This window comes from Gorilla gorilla, chromosome 12 (assembly GCF_029281585.2).
Source record: "Gorilla gorilla gorilla isolate KB3781 chromosome 12, NHGRI_mGorGor1-v2.1_pri, whole genome shotgun sequence".
NCBI classification, from domain to species: domain Eukaryota; kingdom Metazoa; phylum Chordata; class Mammalia; order Primates; family Hominidae; genus Gorilla; species Gorilla gorilla.
The window spans coordinates 48,551,646-48,579,535 of NC_073236.2; the positions used below are offsets into that span (position 1 = coordinate 48,551,646).

Here is a 27,890-nt window from a genome sequence, read left to right on the forward strand (position 1 = left end):
GAGGGCCCTAAAAGGCAAATGCTGTGTCCTCTGCTCACAATAATTCTGACACCAGATGTGTGGCTTTTCCATAACAACCAGTCCTCTAATTCTCTGTGGACACTAACGGGGTGCTCTGCAACAGTGGCCTCCAACCTGTTTGGCACCACGGACTGGTTTCGTGGAAGACAATTTTTCCATGGATGGTTTTGGGGGTGGGGGGTGCGGGGTAGGGGAGACGTTTTCGGGATGAAACTGTTCTGCCTCAGATCCTCAGGCTTTTGATTCTCATGAGGAGCGTGCACATCTCTCACATGTGCAGTTCACAATAGGGTTCACGCTCCTATGAGAATCTAATGGTGCTGCTGAACTGACAGGAGGTGGAGCTCAGGCAGTAATACTTGGCGCCCACCACTTACCTCTTGCTGTGTGGCCCGGTTCCTAATAGGCCATGGTCTGGTACTGGTCCATGGCCTGGGGATTGGGGAACCCTGCTCTACAATTTAATTTATTCTGACAACGACTACCTGGAGTGCATGCAGACTCCACAGATTAAGGCCTCAGTTCCATAAGTCTTCCCCCAACTTTGGATGCTAGTCACAAATAGTGGTTCTCTGGGTTACCCGCACTGTTATTATTATTATTATTGAGACAGGGTCTCACTGTCACCCAAGCTGAAGTGTAGTGGCACAATCATAGCTCACTGTAGCCTTGAACTCCTGGGCTCAAGCAATCCTCCTTCCTCAGCCTCCCAAGTAGCTAGGACTACAGGTGCATACCACTACACTGGCTAATTTATTTTTTGTAGAGATGGGGATCTCACTGTGTTGCCCAGGCTGATTTCAAACTCCTGGCCTCAAGTCATCCTCCCATCACACCCTCCCAAAGTGCTGGGATTACAGGTGCGAGTCATGGTTCCTGGTCTACCCACACTTTTGCCTAACCTGTCTATAAATCAGGAGTTCCCATGACCCTCTCCTTAGGTTCAATAATTTGCTAGAACAGCTCACAGTACTCAGAGAAACACTTAAATGTTTACTGGAAATAATTAAGGGTACAGATAAACAGCCAGATAAAGAGATACATCGGCTGAGGTCCAGAAGGGTTCTGAGCACAGGAGCTTCTGTCCCTGTGGAGTTGGTGTGCACCGCCCTGCTTGGCACAAGGTTGTGTTCACCAGCCTGGAAGCTCTCTGAACCACATATTTTAGGGTTTTTTTTTTTTTTTTTTGAGATGGAGTCTTGCTGTGTCGCCCAGGCTGGAGTGCAACGGTGCAATCTTGGCTCACTGCAACCTCCGCCTCCTGGGTTCAAGCAATTCTCCTGCCTCAGCCTCCTGAGTAGCTGGGATTAAGGCATGTGCCACCATGCCCAGCTAATTTTTGTACTTTTAGTAGAGGTGGGGTTTTACCATGTTGGTCAGGCTGGTCTCGAACTATTTTAGGGATTTTTATAGAGGCTTCATCGCATAGGCATGATCAGTTATTAACTCAATCTCTAGCTCCTCTGCCCTTCCTGGAGGATGGCAGGGGTTTCAGGGAAGGCGATAAAAGCTGTGAGCTTCTAACCATGGCTTGGCATTTCTGATGACCAGCCCCCATCCAGAAGCTGACCAGGAGCCCACTAGGAGTTGCCTCATTAGAACAAAAGATGCTCCAGCACCCAGGAAATACCAAGAGGTTTAGGAACTCTGTGTCAGGAACTGGGGTAAAAGAGTAAATTTAGAACAAAGAATGCTTCTAGCATCCCTATCACTCAGGAAATAAAAAATGTTTTAGGAGCTCTGTGCCAGGAACCAGGGATGAAACACGATGTACATTTCTTATTAGATCACAGTATCACGGCCCTGATTTCTATTTTTGTTCCTTCCCTTCTCCTCTCCACCCCCAATCCACTTGACACCTAGCATGGAGATATTTGTAGAGACACAAATATTTGTTGAAAGAAAAGAATGAACATCTTCTAATTGTTTTAAGCTCATATGCACCACGCCGCATCTTCAGGTTGGAACTCCCTGGGAGTGAAGTGTGGACTTGAGTCTGGGGGCTACTGAGAGGAAACCAAAGACCATCTCTTTTTTTGGGTTGTAGGACTAGGCACATCTTGCTTCAAAAAAATATATTTCAACACACATTTACTGCCTTTGAAGCCAGTAATCCTGGGCATGATTTTGGGCCAGTTATTCCCACCCTATGCCTCAGTTTTTCCATACATAATATGGAGATAACAAACCTTCCCTTGTAGAGGTTGTGGGAGTTAAATTCTATGAGACAAAGAGCATCAAATGCTCAACACATAGACTCAGGAAGTAGGAGTTGATGTTTCCTCGATGTGCCCAGGCTGGGGATTTGGAGAAAAGAGATACCACATGGTCTCTTTCGCTTGCCATTGTACCAGGTAGACAGGTGGCTGCAGAGCCCAGCAGGACGAGGCAGGCCCTGTGCAGCTGCAGGGGCTCAGAGTACTCAGTGCGAACTGTGGAGGGTCCCCAAGCAGTGCCACTTGAGCAACTTAAGGAATGAGCAAGAGCCTTCCAGGTGGGGCTGGAGGACCTGCTAGGCAGGGGAACCTGAACTCAGGATGAGGGTGTGGGAGTCTGTGGTGCACTGAGGGACACCATGACAGGCATGGGCTGGGTCTCAATGAGGATGCAGGGGAGGAAAGGAATAAAGGGAAAAAGTGGGAACCAGACCTAGAGAAGGCCCTGAGCCTGTCTGCACAGCTGCCTACAGCAGGCACTCTGTGGTGCCTTCAGGCCCCAGAACCACATGGTGCAGCTGATCCAGTGCACAGAGGCTCAGCCTGCAGCACTGCAGCATGGTGCTTGGCACATATGGACACTTCACGTCAGCTATTCTCACTTATTTCCATTTTACAAATGAGTAAACTGAGGCTAGACCATGAGGGCAGTGAGGGCAGGGACCAAGTCCTTGATCACTATAGCCTAAGTCTGACTGTTGTGTGGAATATTCAGGAGATAGCTGTGGACTGAGTGATGACCAGCTGACAGACAGATGGACAGATAGACTGATGTGCACAGACATTGAATGAATGAATGAATGAATGAACAAATGAATGAATGAATGAATGAACGAATGAAAGAATGTCCTGTGCATCTGTTTTCTTTCTTACCCTTAAAACTTGGAATTAATCCACAAAACTTGGCCCCCTTGATCTTTTCTTGCTTTATTATTTTTTTTACCCTGAACACTTTTTTTTTTAAAAAAACATGATTTTATTATTACTTTTGGAGGGAGAAAGAACACTGTGTTGCCTACAGACTACTCATAATGAGAGCAATGATGACATTCATTAGCTTTAAAACCTGCACAACCCATCTTGACAGCTCATTTGTTGGGGAAAAATTTTTATGTTAGTGTGTCTAGTTTAGGAGATGGGGACTTGAGAAGAGGGGAGCATGAGAAATTATTGTAAAATTTACCAAGATATGGGTGCATCTTGCACCTAATTTTTGCCACTACTCTAAACATAGGGTCCTGTGAAATCTTTTTCCTCTCAACTGCTAACTTTAGTGTTTGTTGCTATAGCCTAAAATGAGCATCATCTGTGGAGGGCAGCTTCTTGGCTGAGCAAAGTCTATTTGAAATCACATTTATTGCATTATTTTTATCAATTACAAAAGTAATATATATCCATTGTAGAAAGTTTTGAGAATAAAGAAAAGCACAAAAAAGTAAATATATCCCAAAATTATACTTCTCAGAGATGATTCTTACTGTCTGCAGTATATTCTTTCTGTGCAGTGGGTGTGTGTATTTGAAATTTTAGAACCCCCCTAATTTACCTAAGACTTGATATGGATATTACTTCAACTCTTTACTACAACCTTACTTTGAAGTAAAATTTTCATAGCCGGTACCATTTATCTTGTAGGTGCACCATAATGCATTCAATCAATTCCTCAGCTTATGTAAAATTGTTCCATTATTATAAACAACACTATAGAAAACATTCTAGTACCTTGGCACCTAACTTTTATTTTTATGCATACCTGGGATTGCTTTTTGGGAATCAAGTATTTAAATCAAACCTGTCCAAACCGTGGCCCTCAGGCCTCATGCAGCCCTGGACGGCTTTGAATGTGGCCCAACACAAATTCATAAACTTTCTTAGAACATTTGGGATTTTTTTGCAATTTTTAAAATTAGCTCATCAGCTATCATTAGTGTTTGCGTGTTTTATGTGTGGCCCAAGACAATTCTTCTTCTTCCAATGTGGCCCAGGGAAGCCAAAAGATTGGACACCCCTAATTTAAATGATGATTGGTATTGTCAGTACAGGTTAAACCAATTTCCACTCCCACCAGCAGCTGAAAACAGAATGCTTAATTAGTTTCTAGACCAGTGGTTTTCAAATTATTTTGACCTTAACCTGAAGTAAAAGGTATGCTTTCCTTTACAAATCTTTACAACCCAGTATTTACAAAGACACATGTATGAAATTGAAAAAAGAAATTTTATGAAACAGTACCGGCCTCACTATTGTGAGGTGCTCTCATATTTTCTTATTTTGTGTCATCTTTTAAAAAGCAAGTCATGATACAGTAAATTGATTTCATGACCTGCTCATGTGTTGTAGCCTACTGTTTGCAAAACACAGCCCAGACTCACTGATCAAACAGAAAGGGTCTTGCTATATATAGTTGAGAGCTGCAGGTCATCAGAGTGTGTCTGTGGTGATCAAAAGAAGCTGGAGTTTCCGGGGAATAGATTTCTCAGCCCTGCTAGAAACCAAAATCCGGCCTCTGTTGAGACCAAAATATGATAATTTAGTTTTCACTGGAATGTTATTAATTTGGCCCTTGAGACTTAAGATTTGTATTTGAAAGTGGGAAAGAGATAAAGGCCTTCAAATGTCTCCTGAGCATTGACACAGAAAGTGATCAGTTTTTTCTAACTGCTTGGTTTATCTTGGATCTGGGCAGAATGAGTGCACACAGCAGCCCCTCACGTTTGGCCTCACTGAGAATTCATGGTCCCAGCACTGCTGCTCTTGAACTGCTCTGTGGAAACCTTTGGATTCCAGGATTCTTTCTCTCCACAAATTGATGTTTCCATAACACTTGATGGTCAGTTTTAATAACATTATCACTCTGTGTTAGGAAATCACGAGAAAGTCTTAAACTAGCTATTTCTACAGGAACCTTGGCAATTGTGCTTTCTTTGGGTTGAATGTTGCAAGAGTAATATTCTGTTACTTAAGGAACGTTCTTAGCAGTGAGGTAGACACGTGCAGAGTACAAATAGAAGGGAAACTTTGGAATTAAATCATATTTTAGTCTTTTAACTCCTTTGTTTCTGAGTTCTAATTTTTCAAACTATCTTTACCTTTGTGGTATTATCTGTTCCTTTTTGTGCATAAAACCTGCGATAAATGAGATTTCACACAAGAAAGAAAAATTGTCCACAATATGATCGTTAAATGAACGATACTGGTTGGAATTTTCATAATTCATATTCATGCAAGCACCTCATAGCCTCAATGACTGCTGATTAAGAATCATTGCTAAGTATTGCTAAATTCTCTTTATGTGCAGAACAGTGTACTAGGTACATGTTCCCGGGAAGCCAGGTAATTTCAGGGGCACTGTACACTGCGCATGGAATTGCAAGGCCCTGAGGTTTCAGCATTAGCAGACTTATGATCAAGATGCAGCAACAGGCAGCAGATATACCCTCCTGACTGAAACAATCAAAAAATGGACAATATATGTATGCTAAACAGTTTGCAAGACACTGGACGTCACTGGACAGCTGCTGACATTCCCCTGTGCAAGCTTCCAGCTTCCTTATCTATGTTTGCAGCTCCATCTTTCAGGCTGCTGTTTGTTAGAAAAAAAATTATTTCTGGGGCTGTTTTTGTTAGAAAGGAAGTTTTGCTGAGGACTCATTTGCCCTCATATCTGCCTAAATAATTTCTATCTGCTATATCATTGTGTGTAAAAGAACAAAGATAAGGATGACAACAGATTTCTCATTAGAAACAAGGCAAGTAAGGAGACAGTAGAATGGCATTTTTAAAGTACTAAAAGGGAAGAAAATCAATCTAAAATTCTATATCCAACAAAATTATGTTTCAAAAATAAAGGTATAGCAAAGATATTTTCAGACTTGCAAAACTTGAGAGAATTCATCACCAACAGATCTTTATCATAAGAAATATTAAAGAAAATTCTTCAGGCAGAAGGAAAATGATACCAGATAGAAATGTAGATTTATACAAAGACATGAAAAGCACCAAAAGTAGTAACCATACGGATAAATACATGATGTTTTTAGTACTTAAATATCTTTAAAAGATAACTGCTTAAACAAAAATAATAACAATGTAGTGTGAGGTTTATAACACTCATAAAAATAGAATGCATGACAATAGCATAAAGGCCAGGAGAGGAGAAAAGAAAGTACACTATTGTGAGGTCCTTAGACTATGTGTGAAGTCATTTGCTATTATTTGAAAGTAGACTGTGATAAGTTAAAGATGTATAAGGTAGGAAAAGAAGAAGTATGGAAGAATGAAAAGATTATTCACATAGAAAACAAATAGCAAAATGGTATGTTTAAACCTGACTATATTAATAAACACTTTAAATATAAATATCCCAATTCAAAGGCAGAAATTGTCAGACTGGATAAAAAAGCAAGACCAAATTATATGCCTACAAAAAACCCACTTCAAATAGAAAAGTATAAGTAGGTTAAAAATAAATGGATGGGAAAAGATGCACCATGTTAATGCTAGTCAAAACAAAGCTGGAGTGACTATGTTAATATCAGACAAAGTCGATTTCAGAGCAAAGAATATTGCCGAGAATAAATAACATCATTTCATAATGACCAGGGACCTATTCCTCAGGAGGATATTACAATTCTAAACGGTTAGGCACCAAATCATAATCCTATGAGGTGGCTACTTTGGTTATCTTCAGTTTACAGATGAGAAAGCTGATGTGGCTAGGCACCATGGTTCATACCTGTAATCCCAGCACTTTGGGAGGCTGAGGCAGGTGGATCACTTGAGGTCAGGAGTTCAAGACCAGCCAACATGGTGAAACCCCATCTCTACTAAAAAAAAAAAAAAAAAAGTTAGCTGGGTGTGGTGGTGTAATCCTGGCTACTTGGGAGGCTGAGGCATAAGAATTGCTTGAACCCTAAGAGGTGGAGGTCGCAGTGAGCCAAGATCATGCCACTGGACTCCAGCCTGGGTGACAGAGTGTGACCCTGAAAAAAAAAGGAAGGCAGGAAGGAAGGGAGGGAGGGAGGGAAAGAAAGAGAAAGAAGGAAAGAAGAAAGAAAAGAAAAGAAAAAGAAAGAAGAGTGGGAGGGAGGGAGGAAGGAAGGAAGGAAAGAGAAAGAAAGGAAGGAAGAAGGAAGGAAAGAAGGAAGGAAGAAAGGAAGGAAGAAGGAAGAAAGAAAAAAGGAAGAAGGAAGGAAGAAAGAAAGAGAGGGAGGGAGGAAGGAAGGAAGGAAAGAGAAAGGAAAGGAAGAAGGAAGGAAAGAAGGAAGCAAGAAAGAAAGAAAAAAGAAAGGAGGGAGGGAGGAAAGAAAGAAGGAAGGAAGGAGAAAGAAGAGAGAAAGAAAAAGAAAAAGAAAAAAAGGAGGGAGGGAGGGAAAGAAGGAAGGAAGGAGAAAGAAGAGAAAGAGAAAAAAAAAAGAAAGAAGGAAAGAAAGGAGGGAAGGGGAAGGAAGAGAAAGAAAGAAAAGAGAGAAAAATTGAGGCTCTGAGCAGTTGGGTGGACCCAAATCCCATTAGGGGATTTGAAGTCTGATTTATCTGACCCTAGAGCCCACGGTGATATGGTGAAGCTACAACCAGAGGAGAGTGGGAAATCACCCCTGGAGCACCTGGGGAAGCTTCCCCAAGCAGGGTAAGTTCAGCTTTGCTGTACGGAATGAGCAGAAGTCACTGGGTAAATGAGACCCCCTTACTCTCTGCATTTGCACACAGGTCCTATTTCAGCTTTACAAACCTCTTAGTGTTAGGAAATCCTTACCTCCCAAAGATGAGGTACTAAACTCCATAGGGCTTAGTGCTTCTGATACCCCAAACCTGACCTTCCTACGGATTCTCTGTGCTAATGAAAAGGCAGCTTATTGCCATAGCAGACACAGCATATTTAGGGCCCCAGACCCAGGTATGTCCTGGCCTGGGGCTGCAGGGTCTTTTTGCATTTTATTTGTTTTTGTTAATAGTCAAAAGCACATCCTGGATGTGTAGATACCTTTATTAGTGCTTTACGTGGAGTAACTTAGCTAATTCTCAAATTAAGTGAATACTATTATTAGTCTTACTTTACACAAGAAGGAAACTGAGGCCAGAAAGATTAAATAATTTGCCAAAGTTTAAGTGAGTTTAAGTGCTAAAAAATGGCAGAGCCATGCTTTTATTTTTTTTTTATTTTTATTTTTTGAGACAGTCTTGCTCTGTTGCCTAGGCTGGAGTGCAGTGGCATGATCTTGGCTTACTGCAACCTTCACTTCCCAGGCTCAAGCGATTCTCCGGCCTCAGCCTCAGCCTCCCAAGTAGCTGGCATGTACCACCACACCCAGCTAATTTTTGTATTTATAGTAGAGACGGGTTTCACTATATTGGCAAGGGTGGTCTTGAATTCCTGACCACAAGTGATCCACCCGCCTCAGCCTCCCAAAGTGCTGGGAGCCACAGTGCCAGGCCTCAAGCTTTTTTTTTTCAAACTTTTATTCTAGATTCAGGGTTACATTTGCAGGTTTGTCATATAGGTTATTTGTGTGTTATGGGGGTTTGGTTTACAGCTAATTTCATCACCCAGGTAATAGCATAGTACTCAATAGGTAGTTTTTTTATCCTCACCTCCTCCCATCCTCAAGTAGGCCCCAGTGTCTGTTGTTCCCTTCTTTGTGTCTGTGTGTACTCAATGTTTAGCTCCCACTTGTGAGTGAGAATGTGGTATTTGGTTTTCCGTTTCTGTGTTGGTTCGCTTAGGATAATGGCCTCCAGCTCCATCCTTGTTGCTGCAAAGGACACAATCTCATTCCTTTTTATGGCAGTGTAGAATTCCATGGTGTATATGCACCACATTTTCTTTATCCAGTCTATTATTGATGGGCATTTAGGTTGATTTTATGTCTTTGCTATTGTAAATAGTGCTGCCATGAACATACGCATGCATGTGTCTTTATGGTAGAATGATTTATATTTATTTGGACGTATAACCAATAATGAGATTTCTAGGTTGAATGGTAATTCTGTTTTAAGTTTGTTGATAAATTACCAAACTGCTTTTCACAGTGGCTGAACCAATTTACATTCCCACCAGCAGTGTATAAGTGTTCCCTTTTCTCTGCAACCTTGCCAGCATCTGTTATTTTTTTGACTTTCTAACAATAGCCATTCTGACTGGTGTAAGATGGTATCTCATTGTAATTTTAATTTGCATTTCTCTAATGATTAGTGATGTTGAGCATTTTTTCATATGCTTGCTAGCTGCATGTATGTCTTCTTTGAAAAGTGTCTGTTCATGTCCTTTGCCCACTTTTTAACAGAATTGTTTGGTTTTTACTTGTTAATTGTTTAAGTTCCTTCTGGATGTTAGACCTTTGTTGGATGCATAGTTGGCAAATATTTTCTCCCATTCTGTAGGTTGTCTGTTTACTCTGTTGATAGTTTCTTTTGCTGTGCAAATGCTCTTTCATGTAATTAGGTCTCATTTGTCAACTTTTTTTTTTTTTTTTTTTTTTTAACAATTGCTTTGGCATCTTTGTCATGAAATCTGTTCCAAGGCCTATGTCCAGAATGGCATTTCCTAGGTTATCTTTCAAGGTTTTTATAGTTTTAGGTTTTATATTTAATCTTTAATCCATCTTGAGTTGATTTTTGTATATGCTGTAAGGAACGGGTCCAGTTCCAATCTTCTGCATATGGCTAGCCAGTTATTTCAGCACCATTTATTGAATAGACAGTCTTTTCCTCATTGCTTGTTTTTGTCATCTTTGTCGAAGATCAGGTGATCAGAGGTGTGTGGCCTTCTTTCTGGGCTCTCTATTCTGTTCCATTGGTCTATATGTCTGTTTTTGTACCAGTACCATGCTGCTTTGGTTACTGTAGCCTTGTAGTATCATTTGAAGTTAAATAATATGATGCCTTCAGCTTTGTTCATTTTGCTTAGGATTGCCTTAGCTATTCAGGCTCTCTTTGGTTCCATATGAATTTTAAACTAGTTTTTTTTTCTAATTCTGTGAAGAATGTCATTGGTAGTTTGATAGGAATAGCGTTGAATCTGTAAATTGCTTTGGGAAATATGGCCATTTTAACACTATCAATTCTTTCAATCCATTAGCATGGAATGTTTTTCCAATTGTTCGTGTCATCTCTGATTTCTTTGAGCAGTGTTTTGTGATTCTTATTGTAGAGATCTTTCACCTTCCTGGTTAGCTGTATTCCTTTTTGTGGCATCACGTTTTGTGGCATAACATGTGAACGTTAGCTTTATTCTTTTTGTGGCAAGTGTGAATAGAATTGCCTTTCTGATTTGGCTCTCAATTTGAACGTTGCTGGTGTATAGATGCTACTGATTTTTGTACATCAATTTTCTATCCTGAAACTTTGCTGAAGTTGTTTATCAGCTCTGAGAGCTTTTGGGTAGATACTACGAGGTTTTATATATCTAGAATTATGTCATCTGCAAACAGAGATAATTTGACTTCTGCCCTTTCTATTTGGATGCCTTTTATTTTTGTCTTGCCTGATTACTGTGGCTAGGATTTCCAGTACTATGCTGAATATAAGTGGTGAGAGTGGCATCCTTGTCTTGTTCTGGTTCTCAGGGGGAATGGTTTCAGCTTTTGCCCACTCAGTATGAAGTTGAGAGCCATATCTTAAACCCAGAGACTATGTCCAAACTCATGCTCCAAACCATTCTGCCATATGAAAATTGAGTTGTGTTGGCTTCTGCCCTCTCTGCTTCAGAAAATAGCAGAGTCCTCCTTAATGGGATGAGCACAGTTTGGCTCTAACTTGTAATTTTCCAACTATCTGAATTTGGGTAGGTCCTCACTTCCCAAGCTTCAGTTTCCAGGTGTCCATAGACATGCTTTGCTGAGCTGCCCCGTGGTTAGTGTTAGCTAGAGGGGACCTTCTCATGGCGGTGGAAGTCAGCCACCAGGACCAGACCCTTCTTTTCCTATTAGTCTTTCTGAGATTTCCTGCTGTTTCCCCCTGTTGTCCAGCTGAGAGAAGTGAGGTGGGATTTGGTTAAATTACTCACCCCAGTCCCCTTTGGTGAGTCAAGGAGAGGCTGGAACTGGAGTTGGCAGAACTCTGCTCTTGGCGTGCAGCTGTGACATTCCCAGTGGCCAGTGCTTCGTGCTTACACATGTTCTGCATTTCAGCCTCTAATCTCAGCATGTAAGGGGAGAATCAAACTGGCCTCCTTTGAACGTGTTGAAAACCCTTCACCTGCCCTTGTGGGAACACTGCCTGAGAGCCGAACTCTGCTGGCTCTGATTAGTCATGTGATGCAGGCCTGGCAGTTTCGCTTCGTTTCCCACTTTCTTGCTTTAAGGATTGGGTGGGGTCAACCAAGTTCTTCAGACTGTTGATATTTAGTTCTGCTTTCACATTGCCTCTTTTCTCCATATTCAAGCAAACCTAGATTGAATTTCTAAAATCCTGAGAGAATAATAGGGGAAACAGCCCTGGATCTTGCATTTCTGCCTTACAATGGAGAGGGGGCATTCTAAGAGATGGGACAGGTCCCTTGTCATGGAAGGGGAGCTGCTGGCTTTGGTGTGGTTGGAATCTCATGGTCAGGGCTCTGTGATCTTGGACTTTACCACTGGGAGCCTCAGTTTCCTTCTCTCTTAAGGCCCAGAACATGGTAGATATTCAATAAAACTTGATTCTCTTTCCTTTCCCTTTTGCTGGTTGTAGTAACAGATCACACTGAAAGATCCGAACTCTTTCCCCTTCCCTTCTCTCCCTCTGCCTCAAGGACCCATTAGACATGGGAGCTGCCTGGTTGGGGTTCCTTGGGTGTGGGTTGAGACCATGGAAGAAAGCCATCTTCTCGGCCACTGCTGACACCAAAGCATGGGGGTCTACAGGTCTGGGACCTGAACACACCACAGGGTCTCCACTGCCCCTCCACTTGGGAGAGCTGGAACTCAAGCCCAGCTGCTGGCCTTGGCCCTGCACAACCACATTCTTTACAAGGACCTCCTGCAGTGTCTCCTGGCCCTTGTGTTACCTGAGCCCGGATGCCCATGGCCAGGGCCGGTGCCCTCCATCTTGGCTCCTTTGAAACCAACACTAGAAGGTGCCACTCTCGTGTCACCGTGCCCTCAGGGCCAGTCTCCACAGCAGGACTTTATGTCTTCCCACATCAGTGGAGACCCTTCTCATCTCTGCCCCCAGCTGCCCTGTTTCTCCTCAGTGCATTCCAGAATTTCACGAAGAAGAACAGAAACAGCCAAAGCAGGGTGAAAAAAATATCCACAAAATTGGAGCACAGTGAAGTCTCAAAAAAGCTCTGCAACCTAGCACAATGATAAGGTTATCAGCAAACACGCACTGATCCCTCCTTTCACATTAGACGCAGAGCTGCTCTTTGCTGCTTGGAGATGTAATCCATCCGGGCAGTGACTGAGCGATTATATTTAATGATTGCATAGGGAACGCTGAAGCAATTCCAAGTGTTTGTAAATTTTTTCAGAAAGTGATGTGAGGCAGAGCCCTCTGCTTATTCAGTAGACTTTGTCCCAGGACTAACTCCTCAGGGACATTCAACACCACCTCATTTATCTGGCATCAACCAACCCTTGGAACAGAGCCAAGGCCTGAAATAAACAAAACAGATCTCTGGGAATCACAAAGAGATGTTGCAAAGCCCATGTACTGGAGCTCAAGCCCTTACTCACTCCTGAAGGAGCCTGTGGCCTCTGTTCCTGCTTGTTCCATGTGGCTTCTGGTTTCTGTGGGCTGTAGAGGAAGGGCAGAAGGATTGTGAATGTAGACAGCTAAGACCACTCAGGAGCCAGGGACCAAGGAAGATCCAGAAGAACTAAAAAAAAAAAAATAGACTGAAAAATCCAAAAGCACAGTGGGCTCCTGCTCAGCCCTAGGCGGGACTCGAAGCTCGTCTGGAACAGTCCTCCAGGCAAAGTGGGCACCAGGCAAGCAGCAGACTGGTGCGAGCAGAGACAGTCATTCGGGGGTCTCCCCTCCAACCTGGATGCTGCAGAGTTACTATTCCCTGGAATAACATAGATGGTGTTTGTTTAAATACTTAGCTTCTCACAGCAACCCCCGAGACACGTACATTTCACTACAGACCAGTAGGTCAGCTTGACTTAGATCTGAAGTGGCAGAGGCCCTTTTGCTCCCTATACAATTTCTTAAGAAGCAGAACCATGAAAAATTCTGGCTGGTGCTTGGGTCATGAATAGCTGAGTCCAACTGGCTGGGATTGCATTTGTGGGCAGGACAGGGTCGAGCTGAGCTTCACCATAATGCCAAGTGACTTGTGGGTAGGGTGGAAGAAGTTCAGGCATGGTCCATACTCAGAGGGTCCAAGGCTGGATCTGGCAAACCTCCCAAGAAGGATCTGTCTGGGGTCCAAGTGTCAGTATGGCCCCCTAGTAGAAGGGCCTTCTCAGTGGTTACTGTGACAACTTTATCAGCCAGACTCTTTGCTCAAGAGTCTCATTTTTCCAGGGCATCAACTGGTTTCTGACCAACTCCCTTTCTTTTTATTTTATTGGTCAGAGATCTCTTTCTCTGGAAGGGTTGAGAGCCGTCAAGAAAAAACCCCAACGTTCTGGGGCTTTGGATTAAAGCCTAGGCTTCCCCTTTCCTCTGCTGTTACTTTCTGAGAATTCTGCTGACCGTAACCTATTTGGCTATAGGGATTTACAAAGACAGACAATAAAAATCACCTTGTGATTATAAATGATTCAACTTTGAAAGAACCTTGCTCCAAGATTAGAGGAATCAGCTCTTATTTTTTGGAAAAAAAAAAAAATCATTTTTGACTCCCTGACATTCTCTTGAGTCCCTGCTATGAAGAAGCACTAGGGACATGTATAGATGTTGCCACCTTTAATCCTCCGATAGTCCTGTGAGTAGGAGTTATTATCCTTATAGTTTTCCCATGGAAGGACGAACAAGGCCAGAAGTGAGATGTTATTTCTCCAAATCTACTAAAAGACAGAGGCAAAGATTCTACAGGCCTTCCAAACTAAGGCTATTATCCCTAATTCAGGACCTTGTCCCCTTTTTTGGCAGGTGATAACTTTCTTCCCTGCCCTCTGGGTTCCATGTTAATGAATGTTCTACACTTAACCCTCATTTAACATAAGTCCATGGCTTTTAAACAATCCTCTGTCTTTTTTTAATTTTAATTTTAATTTAATTTTATTTTATTATTATTATACTTTAAGTTTTAGGGTACATGTGCACAATGTGCAGGTTAGTTACATATGTACACATGTGCCATGCTGGGATAGCATTAGGAGATATACCTAATGCTAAATGACGAGTTAATGGGTGCAGCACACCAGCATGTCTTTTGATGTTAATTTGTGGTTACTGGAAAAAATCGCTCCCCAGTGAGAAAGTCCGTATGTCATCTTTGTGAGTGTCCTAGGTTAGTAGGTCCTATTTTGTCAGGCAAATTAGAGGGGGAAAGTAGCCAGCAGTAAAACTGACCTTCATCACTGATAAGGAAAAGAGAGATTGCTAAAATGACCCAGGGATAATCCATTTTATTTGGCAACATTCCTTTGAGGGTCTCAGCCCAAAATTTTTAACGGCATAAACAAGGCAATTATAAATTTCATAAGGAATGGATAGCGGCCAGACATATTAGAGAATAATGGACAGAACTGGCATAGATCCTGGGCCGATTTGCCAAATTTTGATCCACGGTATGTTGTTTAACTTTCTCATTTTACTCTCCCTTGAGCCAGTTTAGTCCAGAAGGATTCACCCCATATCCCAGCAAGGAAACAAGAAGGTTGGTGGCAGGGAGATGAAGTTTTACAAGTTGACTTCTGAATTTGTGATCATCTTACATCTTAGTTAAGATTATTTTGGATGCAAATAAAAGAGATCAATTATAAACTTTCTCCAGCAAGAACGAAGAATCAATCTTAAGGAGGAAGGGTGGGAGGTGGAGAGAGAGAGAGAGAGAGAGAGAGAGAGAGAAGTTCTGGAATTTAGCTCTCATGAGAACCAGGGACTGGGAAGGGGTCTGGAGTCCCCGAATCTGTGCTAGAGGGTCTCTCTCTCTCATAGTCTGAGCCTTTGCACCTCTTGGTGTCTGCCCATTCTTGCTCTTCTCTGCATTTCTGACTGTCCATTTGGAATTTATAGCATCTCTTTTCCAGCCACACTCTGAGATGGTGTTTCTCAGATCAAATGCTGAATCTGCATCTCAGTTGAGTCAGAGTCCTCTCCAACTCAGCCACTTCTGGTTAGGGAATGGGGTCACATGTTATGAACGTGCCGGCGGACGTCCCATCTCTGTAGGTGCTAAGACAGTTCCCAAAAAATAGGAGCTGAGCAGATATCTATTATAAAGTGTGTGGTAGTTTTGAAAATATTTTCTAATACTTTGAAGCTGGTGTATAGAAATGGAGTTTAATTTTGTATGTTGATCTTATAATCAACAACCTAGTTAAATTGCCATATTAATTCTAACGATCTGTTTGTAGTTCTTTTGGGTTTCCTATGAAGATAGTCCTATCATCTGAGAAAAATTATAGCTTTGTTTCTTCCTTTCCAATCATTTACATTTGTTTCTTTGCCTATATTATACAAGTGGCAAGAATTTCCAATGCGATGGTTAAAGGAAGTGGTTCATAACAGGCACCCGTATTTTATCCTTGACTTTAAAAGAAATGTGTTTACTATTTCACCATTAAGGATATTATTTGGTGTGGGACTTGTGCAGATATTCTTTATTATGTTAAGGAAAAGCCTGTTTTACTCTTCATTTATAAACAGTTTTGTGCATGTGTGCATTTATTGAGTGGTTTTAAAATTAAATATATTCATTTTATGGAATTATTTATCTGTGTTTATTTTATTGAGATGATTGCACATTTTCTTCCTTTTAATCTGTTAATGTGATGAATTTACATTAACAGATTTTCTAATGTTAACAAATCTTGAGTTTCAGGATCTATACAACTCAGTCATGATGTATGTGTGTGTATTTAAAAAGCTGCTGATTTCATTTGGTAATATTTGTTCAGGGTTTTCTGCTCTGTGATTATGAATGAGGTTGGCCTCTGCTATTCTTTTCTAGGGGTGTCCTTAACCTAGTTTGGATATCCAGGCTACATCACTCTCATTAAATGACTTGAGGGCTGTTCTCTGGAAGAGTTTGTATAGAATTGAATTATCTGTTCCTTGACTATTTGGTACAAATATAATGATAAGGCTAAACAGACCTTGTGGTTTCTTTCTAAGAACATATAAAATGATTGGTTTTGTTTCTTTCCTTGATATAAGCTATTCAGGTTTTCTGTTCTTGAGTCTGTTTTGCTAATTTTTATTTTCCTAGTAATTTGTTCATTTCTTCTTAGTTTTAAAATTTATCAACCATAAAGTCTATGATACCCTTTTCTCTTTTTAGCCCCTGCTGTATGGGTAGTTATGCCCCTTTGCCATTCCTAATATTGTTTGTTTTCCACAGCCGCCTTGTCACTTGATCTATTTTGTATATTTTTTCAAATAATAAATTTTTGGCTTTGTTGATCCTCTCCACTATATCTGATTTTTCTATTTCATTGATTTTTATCTTTATTACTTCTTTTCTTCTGAGACAAGGTTTCACTGTGTCACCCAGGCTAGAGTGCAGTAGCGTGATCGTGGCTCTTGGGCTCAAGAGATCCTCCCTCAGCCTCCCAAGTAGCGTAGCTGGTATTACAGATGTGTGCTATCATGCCCAGCTAATTTTTAAAATTTTTGTTGAAATGGGGGTCTCACTGTGTTGTCCAGGCTAGTCTCAAACTCCTGGGCTAAAACAATCCTCCTGCTTCAGCCTCCCAAAATGTTGGGATTACAGGAGTGAGCCACCATGCCTGGCCATTACTTATTTTCTTCTACTTTCTTTGGGTTTATTCTCCTGCTCCTCCTATAGATCTTAATTTGAATGTTATCTTCTCCATTTCTCTTTTTCTATTATAAACACTTAAAATGATAATTTTTCTTTTTAAATGCTGCTTTGGTTATATCAACCATGATTTGATATATAAGATTTTCAGTTTATTGATTCTAAATTTATTTTAATTTCCATGGTGACTTATTTGACCTATGAATTAGTTGATTATGTTTTTCAGTTTCTAATGTCTGGTGTTTAAAAAATATAGCCAACATTTGTTGAATTCTTACTATATGTCAAGTATCTGTCTTCACGCTTTACATTCATTAACATAAATTCTCACAATGGCCCTATAGAGAAGGACTGTTCTGATCCCAATATTATGTATGTGAAAAATGGGACACTGGGAGTTTAAGCAAGTTGCCCAAGATCACACAGCTCCTGAGTTGGCGGAGCTGAGATGCAAATCCAGGCTGTTTGACTAGGGAGTATAACTACCATACACTAGTGGCTTTTTTTTTAGTTACAGTTCTTGTTGTTGTTATTATCATTATAATTACTTTTATACATATATATATATATTTCAATTAATTCCATCGTAGAGAAAACGGCCCGTGTCATAAAGATCGTTTGAAATTTTTTTATGGCCTGTTCTGTGGTCTAGAGGCTGGTCAGTTTCCATGTATGCCTCAGAGGAGTGCGTCTTCTGCAATTGGATGCAGGGTTTCAAAGGAGACCAATAGATCAAGCTTCTTAGTGGCATTATTCAAATATGCCCTATTCTTACTGAGGTTTTGGCCTGTCTGATCTATCAATTATTGAGAGATGTGTGCTGAAATCTCCCACTGTTGATAGTGGATTTGTCAGTGTATTCGTCCATTTTTACACTGCTATAAAGAACTACCTAAGACTGGATAATTTATGAAAAAAAAGAGGTTTAATTAACTCACAGTTCCACAGGCTGTAGAGGAAGCATGGGTGGGTGTCCTCAGGAAACTTACAATCGTGGCAGAAGGTGAAGGGGAAGCAATTACGTCTTACCATGGCAGAGCAGGAGAGAGAGAGAGAAGTCGGGGGGAGCTACACACTTTTAAATGATCAGATCTCGTGAGAACTCACGCATTATCATGAGAACAACAAGGGGGAAATCCACCCCATGATCCAGTCATTTCCCACCAGACCGCTGCTCCAGTTGGACATGAGATTTGAGTGGGGACACAAATCCAAACTATGTCAGTGTCTCTTTGTAATTCTATCAATTTCAGTCTCATTATTTTGACATTGCATTATTAGATGTTTGTAAGTTTTAAATTATATTTTCCTAGTGAATTGAGTATTTGACCTTTATGTAGTTGACTCCCTTTATCAATAGCAATGCCTTAAAATGTATTTTGTCTAATATTAACATAAGGACAAAAGCCTCCATTTGATTGGCATTTACCTGTTATATGCTTATAGTTTCAACTTTTCTGTGTTATTGTGTTTATGTGTCTTATAAACAACATTTGCCTATTTTTAAAACTGAATCTACCTTGACAATCTCATTTTTATCTGTTTAGTCCCAGTAGTTATTGTCATCACTGATATATTTGAATTTATGTTTTCCATCTCTTATTTTCTATTTGTTGAGTCTTATCTCTGCTTGTTTGGACTTACAACCTTCAGCTTTATGGTGTTTATTTTCCCTTTTCCATTTTTCCCGTTTATGTTTTCACTCTACTTATGCTTATTTTGTGGCCACCCTAGCAATTTTTACATGCACATTTAACTTACGAAGTCTGAAGTTAATTATTAGCATTCTTTTCTCCCAATAATAGAAGAGCTTAGATTGCTTTAACTAATCATGAGCTCCCACCCTCTAAACTATTGTTGTCCACTGCTCCAGTACTGTGTTTTCTAATCCCACAAATTAGCCAGCATGTTTATTATTCTATGGCATCATTTTTTCTTTAGAGTTACCACCTTTTACCAATTTCTTTGCTCACAATTCCTTCTTGCATCTCTGTAGTCATTTCCTGGTTTCTGGGGTACTTTCTTCTAAACACCATTTAGTGTGGGTCTGTAGTTTTTGTCTGAATCTGACTGTTCCATCTCAGTCTATCGAGGTTACATATTGTTCAGTATAGAATTCATTGTTGATAGTTATTATCTCTTAGCACTTCGAAGTTTTGCTTATCTGGATTTCCTTATTGCTGAGGAATCAGCTATCTAATAGTAATTTTTCATGGCAATCTATTTTTTCTTTCTGTTTCTTTTAAGGTATTTTATTTGTTGTCACGACTTATGGTTTCACTATAATATGTGTAAATATAAATTTGGTTGTATTTTTCCTATTTGGATTCATTTGAGGTTGGTAAGTATGTGGATTTGTGTCACTAACAATTCTGTAACATTTTAGGCCATTGTCATTTTGAATATTGTTTTCCATGTTCTTTGCATTATCTCCTTCTAGGCATATTAGGCTAATATCAATATCTGCTGCCTCTGCAGTTTTGATTCTGTTGATTTTTTAATCTTCTGCTTGTCTTTTATTTGCCCTTGTGTTTTGTGAGCAGCCTGTGAATAAGTAGGTGAATGGTGTGGTGCTGACTGCCTCTTTCATTCTCAGCCCTCGGCAAGCCCTTCACTGTCTGCCTCCATCCCCCACCCCCAGCTAGTCCACCTCTCTCTCTCTCTCTCTCTTTTTCTCTCTCTGTCTCTCGCCACCTATGATCTGTGCTCCACTCAGCAGCTGGAGTCATCTTTTAAAATCACAAATCATCTGACTCCAAAGCTTAGAATTTATTTTTAACTTTACGTTGCACCTAAACTAACATAAAATAAATCCCCAAGATGGCTGCTGAGGCCCCTGTGACTTGACCCCTGTCTGCCCCCAAAGGCTTCTCTTCAGGCCCCTCCCCCTCACTCATCACCTCCAGCCCAGCCTTCTTTCCAGGCCCTGGACATTCTGTACCCCTTCAGGCCTCAGGGCGTTTGCACAGGCTGCTCTCTCAGCTGGAACAAGCGTCCTCCCATTCCCAGATTGGCTGAATTCCCTTCTTTAAGTTTCCAAGTTAAGCAAGCCCTCTGAAAACCTTCTCTGGCATCCGGGTTGGAGGAGGTCTCTCTTGCTATTTATTTTCTCACAGAACCTCCCTGCCCCCATCTTTTCCTTTCTGGAACTTGCCACAGATTTTTTTTTTTTTTTTTTGAGATGGAGTCTCGCTCTGTTGCCCAGGCTAGAGTGCAGTGGTGCAATCTCAGCTCACTGCAATCTCTGCCTCCCAGGTTCAAGCAATTCTGCGTCAGCCTCCTGAGTAGCTGGGATTACAGGCACGCGCTACTACGTCCAGCTAATTTTGTATTTTTAGTAGAGACGGGTTTGTTGGTCAGGCTGGTCTCGAACTCCTGACCTCGTGAACCACCCACCTCGGCATCTCGAAGTGCTGGGATTACAGGCGTGCCACAGATTTTTAATTACCTATTTTATTTGTCCACCTGGCCAATGTCTGTCTCTCTCATGAGGACAGGGCCATGGCTGTAGTTCACTATGGGTAGCGTAGTGCCTAAGATGGAGGGAGCCTTGGTATGCATTTGGTGACAGGATCCATGAAGGAACTCTTTTCTGCCCACTCTGTCCAGCGAATAAGTCCTGAGAGTGCAGGGCAGCAGCGATAGAGTCCCCTCAAAGCATGCGGCAGGATGGGGCAACCTGCCATCACTCCACTGGACTCAGAATCCTGAATTCAGGAGACCCAACCCAGATCTCAGCTGTCACGGGACAGGTTGCAGTGACTCTCCATGCTCCCAGATCCCCTCACATACGGTTTCTGCACCACTGGGCACGGTGGAGGTCACAGGCATAAAGTTAGTGCCAACCGAAGACACGGTGCCTCCTGGTTGGTGGGTCGGTCTCTGTATTTTAAACTGGTCTCCTCTAACACATAAGATAAGATTGATTTAATCTGTTTTGTCTTCTTCAGATTAACAGAATTTACCCTCATTTGTTTAAAAAGGGGAAAGAATGCCTGTTTCTAATTTGTTCTGATACCTTTATTAAATGTAATCATATAGTAAAAAATTCAGTGATGTTAAAAACAGCAGGAAAATATGAAACTTGCCGTGTACAAAGTTTGGATCATAAAATATGTTTCATGGGGCTGTCACTGAAATGGGACGCAACCTTCATGACACTCACAATTAGTTGCTAAGAGGCTCGATGTAACCCAGAAGGCAGAGAGCGGAGGAGCTGTCTACCGAGTGAGCTCTTGCTTCCCAGAGCCCAGGTTCTGGCGCTTCCCTCTCTGAGGATTCTGTTGGTGTTTGGAACATGGGTTTAGAGTTCCCTCTGTCTATCCCATGTTTCTTTCTCTCCTGCTTAGGAATAAAGTAAGCTCACGGAAAATCTTACTCACTTTTTTTTTTCGGATGAATCTGTTTTTTCTGCTACCACCCTTTTTTTTCCCACCACCCATCGACCCCACCAAGAATATACAAACAAATATCCCCACTCTGGAGTCCCATGTAGAAAGGATGACAATTTCATACTGTAATGAAAACCTAAGGTGCTACTTACTGAGTGGCTTGAGTTGATGGCTTAGGAAAGGACTTCCTCAGACTCCAAAAGATTTGTTCATGTTGGAGAAGCAGTTAACATTGATTTATCTCTGGTCATGAACAGACATGGTTTGAGCTAACACTTCCCACACGCTGTATTTGTCTGTGCTGGCTGCTGTGCGAAGTGCCATAGACTGGGTGGGTTAAACAACAGGAATTTCTTTTCTCACAACTCTGGAGCTGGAAGTCTGGGATGCAGGTGTGGGCGGGGTTGGTCTCTTCTGAGGCTCTTGTCTTGACTTGTGGATGACCATCTCCTGCCTGTGTCTTCACACGTTCCTCTGTGTGTGTCTGTGTCCTGATATCCTCTTATAAGGATGCCAGGCAATATTGAATTAGGGCTGCTCAATTACCTCCTTTAATCTTAATTACCCCTTTTAAGGTCCTGTTTTGAAATACAGCCACATTCTGAGATTGTGGGAGTTAGGACTTCAACATAAGAATTTTGTGGGGGACCAGGGGTGGTGGCTTATGCCTGTGATCCTAGCACTTTGGGAGGCCGAGGCGGGCGCATCACCTGAGGTGAGGAGTTCCAGACCAGCCGGGCCAACATGGTGAAACCCCGTCTCTACTAAAAATACAAAAAAAAAGGCGGGCATGGTGGCAGGTGCCTGTAATCCCAGCTTACTCTGGAGGCTGAGGCAGGAGAACCTGGGAGGCGGAGATTGCAGTGAGGCGAGATCACGCTGCTGCACTCCAGCCTGGGTGACAGAGTGAGACTCCATCTCAAAAAAAAAAAAAAAGGAATTTTGAGGGGACACAATGATGTAGCCCATAGTACCTGCATATGCACACGCACGCATACACGCGTGCACACACGCCCACACACACTCTCACACACACTCTCATGCATACTCTCTGTACTTTTCTATAGGCCTCTTCCAACTAAATTTTTAGTTTTAATCTGAGATATAGCAAAGGCCCAGTGATTAGGCCTTGCAATGAAGCGATTCCCAACAGAGACATAAGGGGTGAGAGCCCCACGCACCTTCAGCGAAGCATCATTGGCCACATGTCAGCCATGGGGAGAGCAGGCTGGCCCAGCACGCAGGCCAGTCTGTGTGTGGAATGGTCCCTGACAACTGGAAGAACCGCTATTGGTTCAGGGGCCCTCATGCTGCAATCAGCACCACCATAGCTGGGAAGGACAGGGATGAGGTTTTAGGGAACTGATCCCCCAGGCTTCCATTCGGTTGGCAGCTCCAAATGGACACAGAAGCTTGTGAATCATGTGTGATGTGGCAGCCTTCCTGCTCAGCAGGCATCTGTGGTACCCTGGTTAAAGCCAAGACAATTCAGAGGCTGAGAGAAATGAAACCAAATCCCCAGGGCACTGAGGGATCCCATGGGCAGCAGATGGAAGGAAAATGCCCCGTGGCAGGAGTGGGAGTGGAGAGCATGAAATGCAGGTGTGGCAATTTCCCCAGAATACTTTGGACTCCCCTGGACAATGCCACAGAGGACCCTGGGCATCCTGGGACACCAAGGAGCCTGTGCTTCCTCCTAGGCATATGCAGGTTCTCATCTGTCAGCTGTTGGAGGGCTGCACTGGAGAGGAGAACATTTGGCACCTGGCATGTCTCCCTGTAGAGCAGTCCCCCTGGGAGCTAATGGATCTTTTCCACCTGTGGCAAAAATAGGCTTGATTCAGATACCTCGTCCTGAGATTGGCTTACCCAGGCCTGCACGGCCCCTCCAGGCAGATGAGACCCCTCATGCATTACCTCTGAATGAAACACAGGGTCCAGGCAGATGGAGTTCAAGGGACAGAGCGGGGCAAACCTTGGAATCTTGCTTGGCTGAGTGTGAATGGCCCCTTGGCCTGACTCAAGGCTTGAGGGAGATGACAGAGGGTTAATTGAGGATGGCAGGGCCCTCCATGTGGCTCTGCACTCAGCCCTTTCTCTCCTGAGCCTGAGGCCACAGCCCTGCCCTGCACCATGGACCCCAGGCAGGAGGCTGTCAGCTCTTGGCCCAGCTCCCCTGGGGCCTCGGGTGATATTTAGCTTCAGAAGTCCTGCTCTTCTCCCAGCCCTGTGGATCCCACTCAGCATCAGGTGGCTACTGCAGGAAGCCGTCTGCCTTTGTTTTTGTTGGGCACCGGCTCAAAGTCCCTTTAAGTGCGAAGTCTTTATTCCTGGTTTCCTCCTTCTCCACTTCCTCCCCCTGAAAACAGCTGATGGCCAGTTGTCACTAGAGCCCAGGAGAGGCTCCTTCCTTCCCTCCCACCTGGGCTATTTTTCTGTGCCACACCTGTCCTGGTCTTTGTGAGGCATGGCCATCTCCATGCTGGGCTGATTAGAAGTTCACCTCACATCCTTTGAGAAAGCTTGAGTCACCTCTAGTTGCCATTTCTAGCCTACCTCCCTGCCACCCCCCGAGAATGAGGGATGCTGGGACACTCCCCAGGATCAGCATTCAGCACCCCAGGCTATAGAAGCTGAGGCAAGGTTTACATTCACCATTCTGCACCCATTCTTCTTTCAGCGATGACTGCATATATCATTAGCTGTGTTCAGTAAGGGCCAAGCAAGACCAGGATCTCAGAGTCAAAGTTGGGTACCACATACAGGCCAGAGTAGCACAAGGAAGGGGTTGGGGACAGGTGGGAAAATTGCTACCCAAGGCCACAGGTGATCCCCGTCAGATCCAGGGGCTGGAAGGGAGGAGCATAAGGCTGCTTGTCTTAAATAAAGGGCAAGGGGCTAGAAAGCAAAGGTGGTGGGTGAGGCAGCTGTTTTAAACAGAGAAGTAGGGACACCTTTCTTGCAGTGGAACTTCTTCAGACTTGAGATGGAAATGAAATGAGGGAGCCCCCACGGAGGTCTGAGGGGAGTGTTCCAGGCAGTGGGAACAGGATTGCAAAACCCCAGGGAAGTGGGCAAGCAGCCGGTGTGGCCAGAATGAACCCAAGCAAGGTTCAGGGAAACCTCACTGAACTTCAGTTTTTTCATCTGGAAAACTGGAGTGATGAGATGTGAAAAGTAGAAATGACACATTGTATGTAGTGCATGTGAAAGTTGACCCTCAGTAGTGGCCTCCATGACTGTCCCTTCTCTGGGCACACGCCGTGGTGCTGGTCTGTAAAGACATGTGAAGGTCTCCTCTAACTGTACCCTCCATGTGCAGTCGTGGCCCTCCTCCTCTCACAACATTCCATGGCTCCTTTTTACCCAGATCAGCTCTGTTGTTGGCTTCCGAGTCTTTCATTTCCTCCCCGACGTATCCCGCCAACTCCTCCCTCCATCCTTGTGATCCTTAGTCCAACCCTGAGCCTCTTTCTTGGGGTCTTTCTCAGGCACCCATTTACCTTCCACCTTGGGAGTTTGTGAATGACTTTTTTCTTTTGTTTTTTTTTTTTGATGTATAAATTTTCTGGGTTTTTTTTTTTAACATTGCTTGTGTATTACTTTTAGTAATTAATTAAAAAACCCAAAAAGTTCATTTTTAGTTAAAAAATGATGCAGACACAGTTGCATAAACTGTTTATAATCATTTGTCTCCAAAGAATTCAAGGCCTCGACTGTAGAATTTAAGTCACTCAAGAAAGTGGCTGCAAGCCCCATTCAGTGACTGCTCTATGCCATGGGTCTTTCTGTAAGCCGCATAGACGTTTACCCAGGACATGGATGCTGGGCTTTCTAAGCCCGACTAGTTTCTAAGTGGGTCACCTCAGGGTCCCAAGGATTGAGACTCCTGTGAGGCCAGGCCTTTCTGGCTTATTCTAAAGAAATTAGATCATAAATACACCTTGTTACTTTCAGGAGATGGGAAGCAACATGACAACCACGAGCCTGCCTCCCATGTGGTTGGACTTTGATTTTTCTTGTTGCCATTTCATTTTCAGCTACCTGCAAGCTGTTTGAGGGCTGTGAGCCTTGTTACCTCAGTTCTCAAGGGCCAGGTAGAGTCCAGAATCAATATCCAGTTTCACTTGACTTTCAAACTAGAAGAGGAGCTCACAGCTGAGTTTCACCATGTAGGAGAGAAAGGAATTATATTGCATGTGAAGAGCTGATACAAAACATTTTTGTGCTCCCAGAACTCCATTGCCTGTTCTTTGAGAGACTACTGGTGTCTGTTTGCTGGTTCTGCCCTGTAAGTAGATCCTCTTTCTGGTCATTTTAAAGCCAGATTGCCTGACTTCCAGGGCAGGGTGGAAGTAAGTTTAAAAAGTGTCAGAAAACAACAAAGAGCCTGTTGCCCTCTCCTCCACCGGAAAAGAGGAGAGCAAAATGCTCAGAAAAAAAAAGCACTTTGTTTCTTCAACATTAGTATTTTGAGTGTTTTGCAGCTGAACTTCTTAGGTATAACCACTGCTTCTCAACACTGAGGTGCTGTATTAGTCTGTTCTTGCACTGCTTAATAAAGACATACCCGAGACTGGGTAATTATTAAGGAAAGAGATTTAATGGACTCACAGTTCCACATGGCTGGAGAGGCTCCACAATCATGGCAGAAGATGGAGGAAGAGCAAAGTCACGTCTTACATGGTGGCAGGCAAGAGGGCACGTGCAGGGGAACTACCCTTTATAAAACCATCAGATCTTGTGAGACTTATTCACTACCATGAGAGCAGGGCAGGAAAAACCCACTGCCATGATTCAGTTACCTACCACTGGGTCCCTCCCATGACACGTGGGGATTGTTACAATTCAAGATGAGATTTGGGTGGGGACACAGAGCCAAACCATATCAGGTGGTATATTTAGTGTTACTCTTCTTCCACATCAGAACTTGACAGATGATTCAAGAACATTCCAACACAATCCTGAGCCTCACTTGCTTCATCTGTAAAATGGGGCTAATGCCTACTTCACAGGGCTGTTGTGAGGATTAAAGGATTCTGTGAGGTAAAGGAAGTCTGTGTGAAGTCCCAGCACAGTATCTAGCATAGAGGGCACTGTAGAATGAGAAGGGTGAAAATGAGTCCACTGTAGCCTTATGGGGAAATCACTCTGCGGCAGGACCGCACTTTATCAGAACCTGATTTCATGTGGTTTGCCCACAAGGCAATTTTAATCCTGTGATTATTATGGGGTGGGGGGAAGTGAACTTCTGGTTGGAAATGTTACTGATTTACTTACTCATAAGCAAAATCAGTTTAACCTTATGAAGGTAATTAAGGCTTCTGCTGGGGACTCCTTTGCTTCTGTAAACTGCAGGTGGTAACACCGCCCAGTCAGCGTTGATGGAGATGAGGGAAAGGTGGCCGGGCCTTCCAGGGTGGTTCTCCCCACAGGAGCAGGGCTGATGCTAACAAGTTTTCAGGAATCTGAGGGCAGCAGGCACCTGGAAATCCAGACTTCTAAGACCCCTGTGGCCATTTTCAGAAATGAAACAGGTCCCCCAGGCGTGAAAGATACCTGGAGATTCAAGAGTATGACTGCCCCTGGGCCTCTGTGGCTTGAAAATATTATCAGAGCAAAACTTGTAATTCCTTATTCAGAGCTAAAGTGCTCACTGCACATACTCCTGGGAGAAGTAACAGGACAGTCAGCTCTGACGTGACTGACACAGGCAGAAGTGATTTGTGGAAGCAGGCTTGGACGGGGGAGCAATTCTGGATATTTCATGGGGAAAACAAAGAGCTGGAAGAAGGAGGTAGTGCAGAGGCCCTCAGAAGGGGAAGGACCTGGGACCACACAAAGACAGGCTTTGCTTCTTTCATGTTTTACTTGGGGACAAACTTACTTTCTCCTGTGTAGCTGATTCTCTGGTTTGTGTGCAGAAACACTGCCAATGCTGCCATTTAAATAAGGATTTCAGGAAGTAAAAGGAAAAAAAATACTGGAGTGAGAATTTATGGCGCAGAGTATTTAATGATATTAAGTTGCAGAGTGGCAATTTAAGACATTTATGCTGCCTCCCAAGGAGTTTTGTAGGTATACAGGCTAATTTTCAGAAGGGTTGCTGGGGGTGGGGGAGGCATCATTTGCCTACATATAGTGAGGTATAATCACTAGTACCTTGGCATTTATTAGAATTTGGAAGAACGAGGTAAAAAAAATCAGTCTACTTTATTGAAATCTTTTGCAGAAATATGACACAACCATTTTCAAATAGTCTTTATTGCCACCAAAATAATATTCGTGAACTAAAAGCTAATGTAAGGAATCAAAATTCTTACAGTGGTTATTTTGGCTAGGAGAAATATGATTGTTTACCTCTTTTCAATTTTCTGTATATTTTTTAATTTTAAAGAAAATGTG

The 27,890-nt window shown here is 42.7% G+C and overlaps 1 protein-coding gene across 2 annotated transcripts in view; it reads left to right on the forward strand.

Annotated features, from left to right (window-relative positions):
• Window positions 1-27,890, forward strand: part of ACOXL (acyl-CoA oxidase like) — a 389,165-nt gene that overhangs the window by 205,020 nt on the left and 156,255 nt on the right. The gene's annotated exons all lie outside the window — the stretch shown is intronic.